Source organism: Octopus bimaculoides, chromosome 9 (assembly GCF_046866305.1).
Source record: "Octopus bimaculoides isolate indiv1 chromosome 9, ASM4686630v1, whole genome shotgun sequence".
NCBI lineage: Eukaryota > Metazoa > Mollusca > Cephalopoda > Octopoda > Octopodidae > Octopus > Octopus bimaculoides.
The window spans coordinates 82,436,868-82,450,920 of record NC_142936.1 but is presented as its reverse complement, the minus strand read 5'-3'; the positions used below and the strand labels follow the sequence as shown (position 1 = coordinate 82,450,920).

Below are 14,053 nucleotides of genomic sequence, written 5' to 3'. Positions count from 1 at the left end.
TTTAAAATGTACAGTGGAGTGTAACACATCCTTGTTTAAATTGAATTTTATTGTAGCTAATGGCAGTGTATAGAAAGTGAAAGGATAAACTTGTAAACTGAAATGGCCTCATGATTTTCAGCCTTGGATAGAGTTATTTCTGTCCACTGTCTCTGATATGAGCTTCTAACTTTGTGCTGTGTAGGGTGGTATAGTGAATTATATTGACTCCAGTATTTAGCTGAAGCTTTCTTTTAACAGGATTTAACTTAGAACAAACATAAAGGGACGTAACTGTATATCAAAGCATTTTGTTTTAAACTCTGCTGATTCTGCCATCTGTTTACTCTACAGAAAATGCAACTTCAAACACATTATTATTATAATCATAAATTTTTCTATATGAGAAAGTGGTGGACACTAAATGTAACTTGTCTACATATTTTCTTTGGTTTTATTTTTTTAAAAGTTTTATTTTAAAGTAGTTTAAGAAAATATTAGTCATTACCCAACAAAAAAGGCTACCAGTTCTAGATATGGGACTGTGGCTAGAAATTAGAAGCGACAAAAAATATAGCTTCCATTCACTTTACATGAAATCAATGGTCAATAAGCACTTAGTCCTCCAGAACTCTCCTGTGTCAGCAAATGCCAAATATAAAGATCTTCATGACAAGTCGAATAAGGATTGTGTGAATCATTAGCATTCCAAGTAAAATACTTAGCTATATTTCATCCTTCTTTATGTTCTGTGTTCAAATTCTACCAAGGGCAACTTTGCCTTTCATCTTTTGAGGATCAGTGAAATAAGTACCAGTGGAACACTGGGGTCAATGTAATCAACTAACCCTCTCCCCCAAAATTTCAACCCTTGTACCTATAATAGAAAAGGATTGTTGTTACTAAATAGATTGCTCATCTATTTCTGTTACTAAAATTGTTACTGTGTACTTGAACTTATCCCAATTTTCATGGTGTTGGTTGATCAAGAAACACTATCTTCTTGGATAGGTATATCAATTTATTGGAGTTTTATCTCATTTGTCCTGATAGTCCACATTCAAAGCTGATATTTGGCGACTGCTCAAGATTTATACTTTCAACAATGTTCTTTTTTCATGATAGCTATGTCTGCTGTGGCATCAATTAGTTAAGTATTTTGGCAGTGATAAAGCTAAATACCATTTAGTATGCTAGTGCCCTTATGACTCAGACACATGTGACCTTCAATTAAAAATGATAATGTTAATAAATTTCAAAATGTTATTATTGATTAGTGCAGTTAGAAACTCATTTGTTTAGAAAAGTGCCTTTGTTGAAATGTAATGTATATACTAGTACATTCCTTTTCATTTTATGTTTTTTCGTATAAGTGCTTTAATTTTTCATCTTGTTATAAGTTGAATGTTTGTTACTGATCTATGGAACAGTTAAAAATCAGCATTCACATTATAAACTATATTCCCAAATTAAAAGCTTTTTGATCTGATATTAATGTAAGGCTCTCTTGATGATGTTAACTAGCAGTTATTCTTGATGATTGATTCAGAATTTTCAAAAATAACTTTATTGTTTCGACAAGTTATTTAAAAATAAAATTAATACGTGTGTGTGTGTGTTTTCAAACTTCCATTTTGTTTAACTGTTAATGTGTTTAAACTGTTTTGGGAGATTCACTCCTCAGTGCCATACAAAGCATTTATATCCCTGTGACTTAATCCAAAATACTTCTATTTGTTTAAATAAAGTAGCTTCAAAAGACATATAAGCTAGACAAACTTAGATGACATCTTTATTAATATGAGTGAAATATAGTTGAAATGTTCCCTTACTCCCTGCAAAAAATAGACATAATTTGTAATAGCTTTCATATTAATCATCTTGAGATGCATTGGATTAAAACATTGTTTTCTTTCTCAAATCACTACCTGCTAGAAATCATTTTGGTCTTTGTGATACCACTAGGGATGTTTATATGGTACCAGAATGGAGACAATTATAGGTAAAGACAAATTATGGTCCTCAAATATGGAATGTTCTGATTAATAACCTTCAGAAAGTCTCTTGCTAGCATGGTTGTTAGTTGGTTATGCAAATTATGACATACAAAATGGTTTACAAACTGGATGCTTCTTTATTCTTAATAATAACAATAAAGCATGGTTAATGAAGCATGTCTTAAATTTTTGAGTAAGAAGTGCAATATCTTAAAGCTGTTATGCCAACAAGGCTTTTGCTTAATAAATATTTACATTAATTACATAATCTGTATAAATTATGGACTTAAATTAAGGATTTCAGTCTTTTATATATTTCTGTTTAGTATTTCATAGAGTGAATTAACTATAAAACTTTTCAATGTTGAACAAAAATATTCTCAAGACTAAGGATATTGTTTAGAAATCTTAGAACTTCTAAATATAGTGTGATACAGGTCTGGTGAAAATATCTATTTGGGAACTAAAATGCATAAATGAATAGGTGTGTAAAGTAAATAAATGGATCTCTGTCAGCTTTGATAATGAGCTTTTCTCACCTGAATTAGCATGTAGGTGGCTGAGCATTCCACAGACATGTACAAGTCAACATAATCCAGAGACAGAATCAGCATAACACTGTGGACTAAGCCAGTTTTTGTTGACTATGGTATTGCTCAAGGTTCAATCTATCTGACAGGCTTCTACACAGTTTGGGTCACGCATTGCCATGGTATTTTAGAGTAGCTATAAGGTTAAAAAAAGATTTTTAAATATATTTATATGTACAAAATTTGAATATATACATATATATTCATAATTTGAACACCAATTATTTACTGCATATGTATGATCAACTGATTAATTACGGCAATTTCACCTATAATTACATTAATCCCAATCTAAGATAGCTAGTCTCATGGACATTACTTCTCTTCCCTGACTAAATTATAAATTGTATATATAGAAAGTTTGAAGTAGTAGTTTCCAAACTTTTTGCAGGGAATCGAAACTGCTATACATTTTTCCATTTGTATTCTGTGGACACCCACACCACCCTGATTTTAATGAGACCTTGAAAGAAGTGAAAATTGTTTTAGAACATTTCAGGAAGCACTGATTTAGAGTATATAGTTTATTATGATTATCTGGAAGAAAAGAAAGTATTTCATATCACAGTGCACTTAGGTTTTGTGATGTCAAATATCTTGTGCAAACAAGAAAAAGTTTTGTATCTACAGCTAAGAACCTGTCTAGTTCTGAATATATAACTCAGTTTCTTGTAGCTAAGAATAATGCAAAGCAAATATTAACAGTATTGTAAAATCTCTGGTTGTTAAATAAGATAGCCACTTGATGCTGGATGTTTGTTTCGAATGAATTTCATGCAAGTTAGGCTGTTTTGCTCAAACCATTCAATGCAACCTGAATCTAATGGTGGGTTAGAACCCCACCCCCTTCAATAAAAATGAAGATGTGTGTCCAGAGTTCAGTGCTGGGGGGGTTATCTTATCTAGGCCCATTGAATGGCTTGAACACATCACTGTAAATTGTTAGAATGCACTTTAATTCTACATAGTTTTGCAGTGGTCAGTTTTATCTATCCATTTCACCTGTTTACAACTGGTTGTTTTAAAGGTTAGATATCTTGGACTTGCAAATAGTTGAAGATAAAATATGAAACATTTATCTTACCAACCAAGGTGTCTCAAACCCTATAAATTTGACCAGCTCTGACTTTGTATGAATATCACATTAAAAGTAGAAAGAAACTTGTTAACATTTTTATGAAATAATCAAGTAATGAATAGTATATAATGATTTCAACACCAAGAGGAAATATATTGTAAACATTTGTCCTATTTAAATCATTGCAAAAAGTAAAATAATTTGAAACTAGAGTGGAGAGACTGTATTTTGATATCTATTTTTAAAGCTAGAATTGGTTGGACAGGCCACTAGTGTTCCATATTGTTGCCCATCTTCATCCTATGTCACAGCATCTGTGAAACCAACATCTTAAGATCTGACCTCGCCATTTTTTGCCATACTTCCATCGGTCTCATTTTGCCAATGGTAGCATTTTTCTAAAGAGTTAAAGACTGCACTAAAAAATTGTGTAGAAAAGTAGACTTTATAAGTATCTACACAAAATAATTACATAATTTGTATAAATTATAGACTTGAATTAAGAATATCACTTTTATATATTTCCCTTTAGTGTTTCATAGAGTGGATTAACTATGCAAAAAACATTCTTGCCAACTAAAAAAAAAAAAAGAACTGTTAAGGTTGATTGTAAAAGTACATGTGAAGGTTCTTTATTTTTTTTATTAGATGTGTATGTATGTATATATATGTGTGTGTGTGTGTGTCTCTCTCTATATATATATAAAACATATTTTACACATGTACATATATATATATATATATATATATATATATATATATATATATATATATATATATACCTCCCTGGACAGGACACTGGTCCATTGCAGGATTACTCATTTTTCCCACCTGAGAGGACTGGAGCAATGTGAAATGAAGAGTTTTGCTCAAGAACACAGCACATTACCCAGTCCAGGAATCAAAACCACAATCTTGCAATCATGAGTCCAACACCCTAACCACTAAGCCATGCATCTCCACATTGTTTGGTCTGATATCCTATGGAAATTCATTGTAGAAAAGAAAATAGCTTATAAGAATAGCTTTTTAATGCTCCTTGCATTAAATATGTTACCATTGGAGTTTCATTGCATATATTTGTTTTACATTTTCCTCAGCCATGTGTTCTAATTAAATTAATGGTTTTTCTTAACGAGACAAAAGAAACAATATAGTTCCTTCTAATCTAAATGCCAAAATTCCCATATCAAAATACATTCTAGCCTTTAGTTCTAATCTGCAAAACTTGTTTTCCTTCCTCTTATATTCTGGTTTGCTTTATATATTCCCAAATGTAATAAGCACTGAGGCCACAGATGTTACATTGATAAAGTTCTGGAGAGGCCAGTCAAGAGGTTGTTGGTTTTATGTGAAAGGATAAAACACTTAAATTTCAAATACCCTCTTTTGCAAGGATTGTTTAGAAGAAAAGGAGTTTTTGATAAGCTGATTTACCCTAGATTAAGTCTTGTGTAGTGCTCCAATAACTTAATGGGTTAGCTCTCTACTATCACACATAATAGTGTGTCCAAGATTTAGTAATGGAATTTCAGAAAGTTTGAATAGTGCACATGACCTCTATTTCTTCTGAGATAGAAAATATCATGATAAAGCCAAGTTTTGTCATCATCGTCGTTTAACGTCTGCCTTCCATGCTGGCATGGGTTGGACAGTTTGACTGAAGACTGGCAAGCGAGGAGGCTGCATCAGGCTCCAGTCTGATCTGGCAAGGTTTCTACAGCTGGATGCCCTTCCTAACACCAACAACTCCAAGAGTGTAGTGGGTGCTTTTTACGTACCACCGGCATGGGGGCCAGTCAGGTGGCACTGACATTGACCATGCTTGAATGGTGCTTTTTACATGCCACCAGCATGGGTGCCAGTCAGGCAGCACTGGTATCGACCACACTTGAATGGTGCTAAGTTTGTCATATTTAATAATCTCCTTTTCCTAAACATTTTAGCAAGTACGAAAGTTTATAATAAATTTATTCATCTAAAATTGCATTTTAGTTGAACAATTACTCTACTAAAGTAATTATTTCTTTGTTTTTCTTATTAACAATTTTGCTGTGTTATGCTCTCATCTGGATTTGATATTTCTTTACTATCTTTTTTATATTTTCCTTCAAATGTTATCTGCTGTTTTTTTTTATCAATTATCTTCATCTTAATCCATTTAATAAACCAGTAGTTCACTTCATGAACCCACTGTTTGGTAAACAGAGATCGAGATAATTAATTTGAAATAGCAGTTGTGGATCTGACAGCAACTATTTTTATTGATAACCGTATTGATTAAATTATATTGTATTTTGACCATATTATTTCTCTTCAGAATATTGAAACCTTATTAAAGATCATCACAATTAAAGAAATTTTTTTAAAAAGATCAATTACTTTTAAATTTAAGACTGCATGATGCAATTTTGTTTAGTTAAATCTTCCTTTATATTTGCTTAAGGAAACTAATATTAGCATAATGATATTTTATTGATATAGAATCAAATATCCTACACAATTGGAGTAGAGGAAGGGGAAAAAAATTAATGTTGATAATTTGTAAATGTGTGTGTAATTACACATGTATGTATGTATATACATACACACACGCACACATACTCAGTGTTTAATGTCCATTTTTCATGCAGGATTATGTTGGACGGGTTTGCAGGATGGCATATCACCATAGTGAGTTGTGATGTCACCACTTCTTTCCATGTTCTTCTTGGGTTTTATTTTTGTCATGATTGTCTTCCACTATCACCAGTTTTTCACTTGGTATTAGCATCACCACACAACCCTACTAGTGCAACCATCTTCCTTATGCACAGTGGCCGATGCCTTTAAGTCCCTTTGTGTAACTCAACAGTACAAATACAACAGACCATACTTAATTCATTTCTGTCCACTCTTCACATATCTATTGCATTTGTTGTCTAATTTTCTCACTTACAAACACTTCCTGCTGTCTTGCACTCTAGTTGGAGAGAGATATACCTTATCAACAGACAAAATAACTCTCTGAATTATTTTTCTTTTCTTCAAATCCTTTCTTTGGTTATGCAATATATTTTCACTTCAGCTACCTCTTGCATTCATTCCTTCCTCTGGACTGTATGTGTGTGTATATGAAATATATATATATATATATATATAATGTACGACACAATATATAAATATATATATATCTATACATATAAAAATATATATATATCATCATTTAACATCCGTTTTCCATGACAAAAGCTGGTAAGCCAGAGGACTATACCAAACTCTTTTGTCAGCTTTGGCATAGTGTCTATGGCTGGATGCCTTTCCTAACACCATCCACTTCAAATATAGGTCAAAAACAACTATTTTCCAATTTAATCTTTTTTTATTAGGGTTTTTTCCCATTTCTACATTTCAGAGCCTTACACTAAAAATTCTTTTTTATCAGCTTTTCTCAGCTGTCTTCGTAATGTTGATTACTTTGCTAGCCCTTTTTATACTGGGCAGCTTTTGTTTATGCAGGCTTTACAGCCAAAATGTTCTTTATGCAGAGATTTGATTACTAGAGCATTAGAGTTCCATTTCATCAAATTTGTATTTTGACCATTCGAGTTACACTATCAAATTCCAGCTGTAAAACTTGTATAAGTAAAAATTGTCTGATACAAAGGTACAAAAAACCCTGATAAGAGAGATGAAACTGGAAGACAGTCAGGTTTTCTACATATCATGTGTAAAAAGATAACTGTTATTCATATATATATATATATATATATATATATATATATGATCCATGGAAGCATAGGAAAAGTGGGTATTAGAAATATATATATATATATATATAATAATAAGCACTAGTCTATCATCTGTTTATTCCCTTTATTTTAATGTCATTTAGTGTTGTGAGCTTCAGGTGCTAATCATATATTTGTTTCAGTTTGATTATAAACACTTTTTATGTAGTTGGTTTGGAAAGGTATGTATTGTTTTACATGCTGTGGGAGACTATTCTATCACAGCTACTTGTTTGTGTTGATGCTATGTTTAGTAATTTCCAGGTAGTCTTGGAATATATTTTTTGATGTTCTTTACACAATTTGATTGAAAGGCACTGTTGTGTCGAAACCATAATGATTTTGGAGAGAGCGGCTGATGATGGACTGTCTATGTTCGTCAGTTTTGGTTGTTATTGTGGTGTTTATATAGCTGTTTGTATGTTCATTTTTTTTTTCCTTTTTAGCTTGTTGTTCTTTTCTGTAGTTTTATATTCTTCAGCATTTCAGTGTAAACCTTGATTGTATCCTTAGTTGTGTAGGGTTAGTTCTTCCATTTTCTGGTATATATCTAAGCCTAGTTTTAATTGTTTCTATAATCTGTTGATTTTATGGTTATGGGATTGTATGGGTCATATATCAAATTGGGTCTAGATGAAAGTTCTGGTTTTTTTGTTAGTGTCAGTTTGTCCAGAATTTAATACTTAAAGTTTAAATTGGGTTAGGTGTTAACTAGTAAACTTGTTATGGTAGATTTGTGACACACATACTCTTGTCACTTTTTCACATCAGAAGTTGATTTTGTTTCATAGGTTAACTTTACTACTAACCGTATGTTAGTGCTTAATCCTAGATCAATCTGAGCTGAGCAGACTTATGATGAAAGGCATTGGAGCCTTTTATCCTGTATTTTTTTTATTCAAGTATAATATATCTAGAGCTTTATTTTTCACTGCATCATTCGTTTTTAATATGATGGTAGTGGGATTTGCAAGAAATTTAACTACTGTTTCTATTGGGTTGAGTGACTGCATGAAAGCTCTCACATAGTACATCTAAATCCTTGGTTCTATGTCTGTCTGCTAAAAACGTCACTGTACCTCTTACATGCATTGCTTCTCTTGAGTGGTTTTTTTTTTTGAGTTACCACCAGTACCTGCCAGTATTTCCTACAGTGAGTGATGATACTTATATGGCTGTGAAATTTTGTTCTTCTATATCCTAATACTGTACTCTTTCCATAAGAGACAGTACATGAGAGATGTACTCTGAATACAACCTGCTTTTATTCTTGGTTGCTATTCATGGCAAGGTTAACAGGTTCACTAAATTTAATTTTGATTTTGACTAGACTGCTATTAACTTGGAAAATATATGTCATTTGCAAATCTGACTTTGTATTCTTTATCATATACACACTCTTGTGTATTGTGTGTGTTTATAAGTATATACAGTGTGTGTCTGTCTGTAAATATTGATGTATTTTCTGTGACTAATCACTAGCTTGTCCATTATCATAATTTTATATCCACTTTATATGTTGGTATGAATTGGTTGGGTTGTCACAGTCTTTGTTTCCTTCTATTAAGAGCTACAATTCCCAGAAACTAGATATTCTTTTGTATCACTGTCTTGGTTTTTACAGTTTGTTGCCTTTCCTAATACCAACCACTTTACAGGCTATATGCGGTACATTTATTTATGGCACCATCATTAGAGCTGTTGAACAGTCCTTAGTGAGACAGGACTTGAAGGGCATCATAACCTTACACATTCTCTACTCATTTAGCCAACCACTTTACATTGGAACTGTAGACTATGGCAGTGGGAGTTGCCTTGTATACAGTGTTTAGAAAAGAAACAATGATAGAAAGACCAAAAGCGGTTATTAGAGTGACCAGGATAGGGGGTAAATGTAGATATAGAGAGTACACCTTATATGTAAAATCTGTGTATTTGTTTCAAATTCATTAAATATGTACATGTGTGTGTGTGTTAAAAATTAGAATGCAAATTGAAATAAAAGAATAAAAGGACAGAAGGAAGGAAGACAAAATTTTCACTTTATATTCTGATATTCCAGTGTTGATAAACCCTACACTTTTCTTAATAGAAAATGGAGGATGGAATACCACCCTCTATTTTGTCCTGACAAAGGGGCACTAATATCAAAATATAACGTAAAATGTAAACTGTTTTTTCTGTCTTCCTCACTTCTGTTTTTATTCCTTCATTTCATTTTGCATTGTATTAGCTTTTAAGTAACTCAAGCTTTAACTATCATACATTGTTTCACCCATATCACACTTACACACAAGTGTTTATACATGTATTGTATAGACATAAAGAGATTTTTTCCTTTTCTAGCTGGTAGGCTGAAGTTATCTTGAAACATTTCACATTTCACGCAGGTATACCTGAATGAGTCTGTTCCAGTATAGTATCTCAATGTTTGTTTCGGTCATTTATCGTCTAATATACACAACAAGAAAGCCCCCAACCTTTGTTGTTGTGTATGTCGTATTGTTGCCAAATTTATGGCTGGATACCCTTTCCTATTGCCAGGAAGGGTATCCATTTTACAGCATGGATCAGATGTATTTATCATGCTGCAAATTACTTTCTTTAACCTATATCAGTTTTAATTCTGAGTTAATGCATCCCTAAGTAGGCTGCCTTTACTGCAGGTTGTAGAGTCCACATCTCCATTTGTTTTTGTTCCTTTTTGGTATATGTTTTTTTTAATGGCTGGATACCCTTTCAATCACCAGCCACTTTACAACATGGATTGGGAATATCTTATACAAGTGCAATCTTCTTCCATATATATGTATGTGTGTATGTGTGTATCATTTATTGGACCACAGCCATAATAGGACATTGCTGTCAAGGGTGTAGTCAATCATATCGATGTCAGCATTTATTTTACTGATCTCTGTTGAATTGCTGTGTTGCAAGATATAAAAGATTATAAACACTGGTGCAGTTCTAGAACACCCACAACCTCAACTAAAATCAAGACAGCCTTTTTTCTATAAACCAAGAAAAGGAAACTTAAACATTAAGAAAGCCTAGAGAGAAGGCTAGAGGAAGCATCCTCCTAGAAGTTGGGGAACCCACTGACCTACAACCTAGTTTCTACAATCTGACCAGAAAGCAATGGACATAGATAGACAGGCTGAGATGAGGCCATGGCAAAACAGAGGCTAACCTGTATTGATAGGGATATTGTGCATCCCCTATGTGCCAGTGTATCTGGTGTCTCCAAAAGGCACTCAGCAACTGGTGTTGTACTGTCCGGATACTTCAATCCCGGGGTGATATGGAACAGTCAATAAGGCTGCCAAGCCATATATCACTTGGATTTTGAATGTAAATTTTGTGGGATAAATATCACATATACGAAACAATAATGGTTTGTGTAAAAATTAGTAAATGTTTATACATATACCAACCAGACTGTCAGATGTCGCTACACATTGCTGTTCACACTGTGCTTTGCAGTGTTTTGGTCTTCAAATGATGCCACCCCACTGGCTAGATGAACAGGCCAACATTCACCCCTGATCAAAATGGGGACTGGAACACTGTGAAATGAAGGGATTTGCTCAAGAAAACAAAGTGCTGCCGGTCTGGGAATTGAACCCATGATCTAGTACTTGTGGGTGCAACAGCCTAACCACTAGGTCCTGCTCCTTCACATATACACTCCAACAAAATTCCACACAACGAGATATTGGTCAGGTAGAACTATAATAGAAAATGTGCAGCATAATGGGATTGAACTTGAAACCATATGATTAGAAATGAACTACTACTACTTGACGTAGCATATTCCTTTGTATATTTTCCTTTTATAGGTGTGTGTGTTGAGATATGGCTAGCCAGAACCTAGATTATACTATACTCTAGTATAATCCTGGTTCTGGATAGCCACATCGAATGATACAGAACAACAGGAGTTTGTTTCTTTTGATTTTATTCAATATACAGTGTATATTTACCACATTAAAATAAGAATGGAAAATTGTAGATCCACAAATTCTGTTTATTACATAATTATGCATAATATATTCACATTAAATCTCTGTCTGACATGCATTTCTTCTGCATAAATATCCAAAGATTTACTGTGAATATACTGGATATAATACTGTAATAAACAGTCTTTGTGGATGTATAGCTCTCCATTCTTATTCTAACGTTTTATATAAATGATTGCACATATATGTGTTTTGTTTATTTGCCATATTTACTGTGGGATAGCACTTGGGGAAAAACTCCCTGATAACGTTTGGTGATGAAACACCTGAAAATCATAGACTATATATATATATATATATATATATATATATATGTGTGTGAGAAAGTTGGTATGTGAAAGCACGTGGTTGGATGTATAAAAGATAATAAGAGTGAAAAAACTACAGAAGGCTTGTGTTACTTGGTTAAAATATATATTTGAATTATGTCAGAAAAATGTTATAAAATCTTTTTGGTATATAAACATTGTATTTTGAGAAATAACCGGTTTCGTGTTGTCTTTTCAAATTTCTCTACTTCATTGTGTCGTGTTCGCTCGAGACTGGAGCAAACACAACACAATGAAGTAGAGAAATTTGAAAAGACAACACGAAACCAGTTATTTCTCAAAATACAATGTTTATATACCAAAAAGATTTTATAACATTTTTCTGACATAATTTAAATATATACTTTGACCAAGTAACACAAGCCTTCTGTAGTTTTTTCACTCTTATTATCTTTTATTTATATATATATATATATATATATATATATATATATATATATATACATACATATATATATACATACATACATACATACATACATACATACATGTATGTATGTAAAGTTATTCACTGATGTTTTGGTGGAATATGAGTTTGCTTAAAGAAGGTGATAATACTAATTTGTTAGTAAAATATTCTGGCAACAATAACAAGACTGAAATGTTATCTTTGAAATATTTATTAGTTTATTCAGTTTAAGAACTAAAAGAGAGTTGTTTAAATGTCCATTTAGCTGTATTTCTTTGTGCAAAGAAACTCATTAAACACGCACGGATTCATGCAGAGATTTACATAATTTAAAATTAAATGATTTCCGTTAATGGCGTTGATTAATTATGGATAACTATTGATACTATAGTTGAAAGTAAAGGTGCATTTCTCTGGTGTCAGTGTAAATAACTTCAAATATGCTTAGATATATCTATTTGCTTGGTGCTTCTGTTATTTATTCTTTTACTTGTTTCAGTCATTTTGACTGTGGCCATGCTGTGGCACCGCCTTTTAGCCAAGGAAATAGACCCCTGAACTTATTCTTTGTAAGCCTGGTACTTATTCTATCAGTCTCTTTTGCTGAATCGCTAAGTTACAGGGACGTAAACACACCAAGATCAGTTGTCAAGCGATGGTGGAGGAATAAACACAGACACAAACACACAAATATATATATATACGACAGGCTTTTTTCATTTTCTGTCTATCAAATCCACTCACATGGTTTTGATCGGCCCAAGGTGCCTTGCAGTGGAACTGAACCTGGAACTATGTGGTTGGGAAACAAGCTTCTTACAACACAGCCATGCCTGCACCTGTACAAATTATCATTATCTCTTTCTATATTCTTATACATTCATGCACAAGTGTGTTATGTGTATATGTATATACACACAAACAGACCTCTGAGTGTGTGAATATATATATATATATATATATATATATATATATATACACACATACATATATAGTGTGTGTATGTATATACAGGGTTTGATGGATAAATTGTTGCCATTCAATATTTATAATTTTGCGCATTGTTTGTTTTTGATTTTGTTGACTACGCAGTATAGTAGGGTCAGTTGGGCACCGTCTGTGAGAAAAACAGCACCATGATGCAGTTCACTCTGACAGAAATTTGGAAACAACATGCTGTACTGCTTGGTAGTCACACTGGAAGCTCCAATACAGACATTTCAGAATGTTTGAATATCAATCTGAGGACATGTACCGAGAGTGATAAAAATCAAACATCCAGTCGATATGGTGTTTGGAATGATCACTAGTGATGGTGGTGTTATACTGCCATCTTCCCACATGGTCTCAGATTCAACACGGAGGCCTACATCAAGTGCCTGGAGAAGGTAGTGCTGCCCTTGGTCAAGAGGGTGGCTGCTGGAAGACCCTATGTCTGGCAACAGAACTCTGCACCAAGCCACACAAGCATGAGAGCCCAGTCATGGATGTCAGACAATTTCTGTGACCACATTACCCCTAACATCTGGCCAACCAACTCTCCAGGCTGCAATCCCTTTAATGGTGTCTTTTTTTTTTTTTTTTTTTTTTCATCCCCAAAATAAAAACACTACATTGTTGGCATTTTGGTATTCAATAATTGTAGTAAAAAAATTTTCTGAATGAAATTTTGTGTGTGTATATGTGTATGTATATATATATATATATATATATATATATATATATATATATATATATATACATCATTCATAATCCAGAATTAAATTGATGATGATGTTTACAGTTTACCATCAGTTTAATTCTGGGTTGTGAATGGTGTGTATATATATATATATATATATATATATATATTGTTTTTAATGTTATAATAAGTTTTACA

The 14,053-nt window shown here is 32.7% G+C and overlaps 1 protein-coding gene across 15 annotated transcripts in view; it reads left to right on the top strand.

Annotated features, from left to right (window-relative positions):
• The window catches only part of LOC106867266 (zinc finger protein ubi-d4), a 64,539-nt gene that overhangs the window by 25,145 nt on the left and 25,341 nt on the right, over nucleotides 1-14,053 (top strand). Inside the window, exon 8 of one of the 15 annotated variants that reach the window (XR_016243225.1) lies at nucleotides 1,915-1,981. The exons of the other annotated variants lie outside the window; for them this stretch is intronic. The gene's annotated coding sequence lies outside the window, so the exon portion shown is untranslated. The remainder of the gene's footprint in view (nucleotides 1-1,914; nucleotides 1,982-14,053) is intronic. 15 annotated transcript variants of the gene reach the window in all.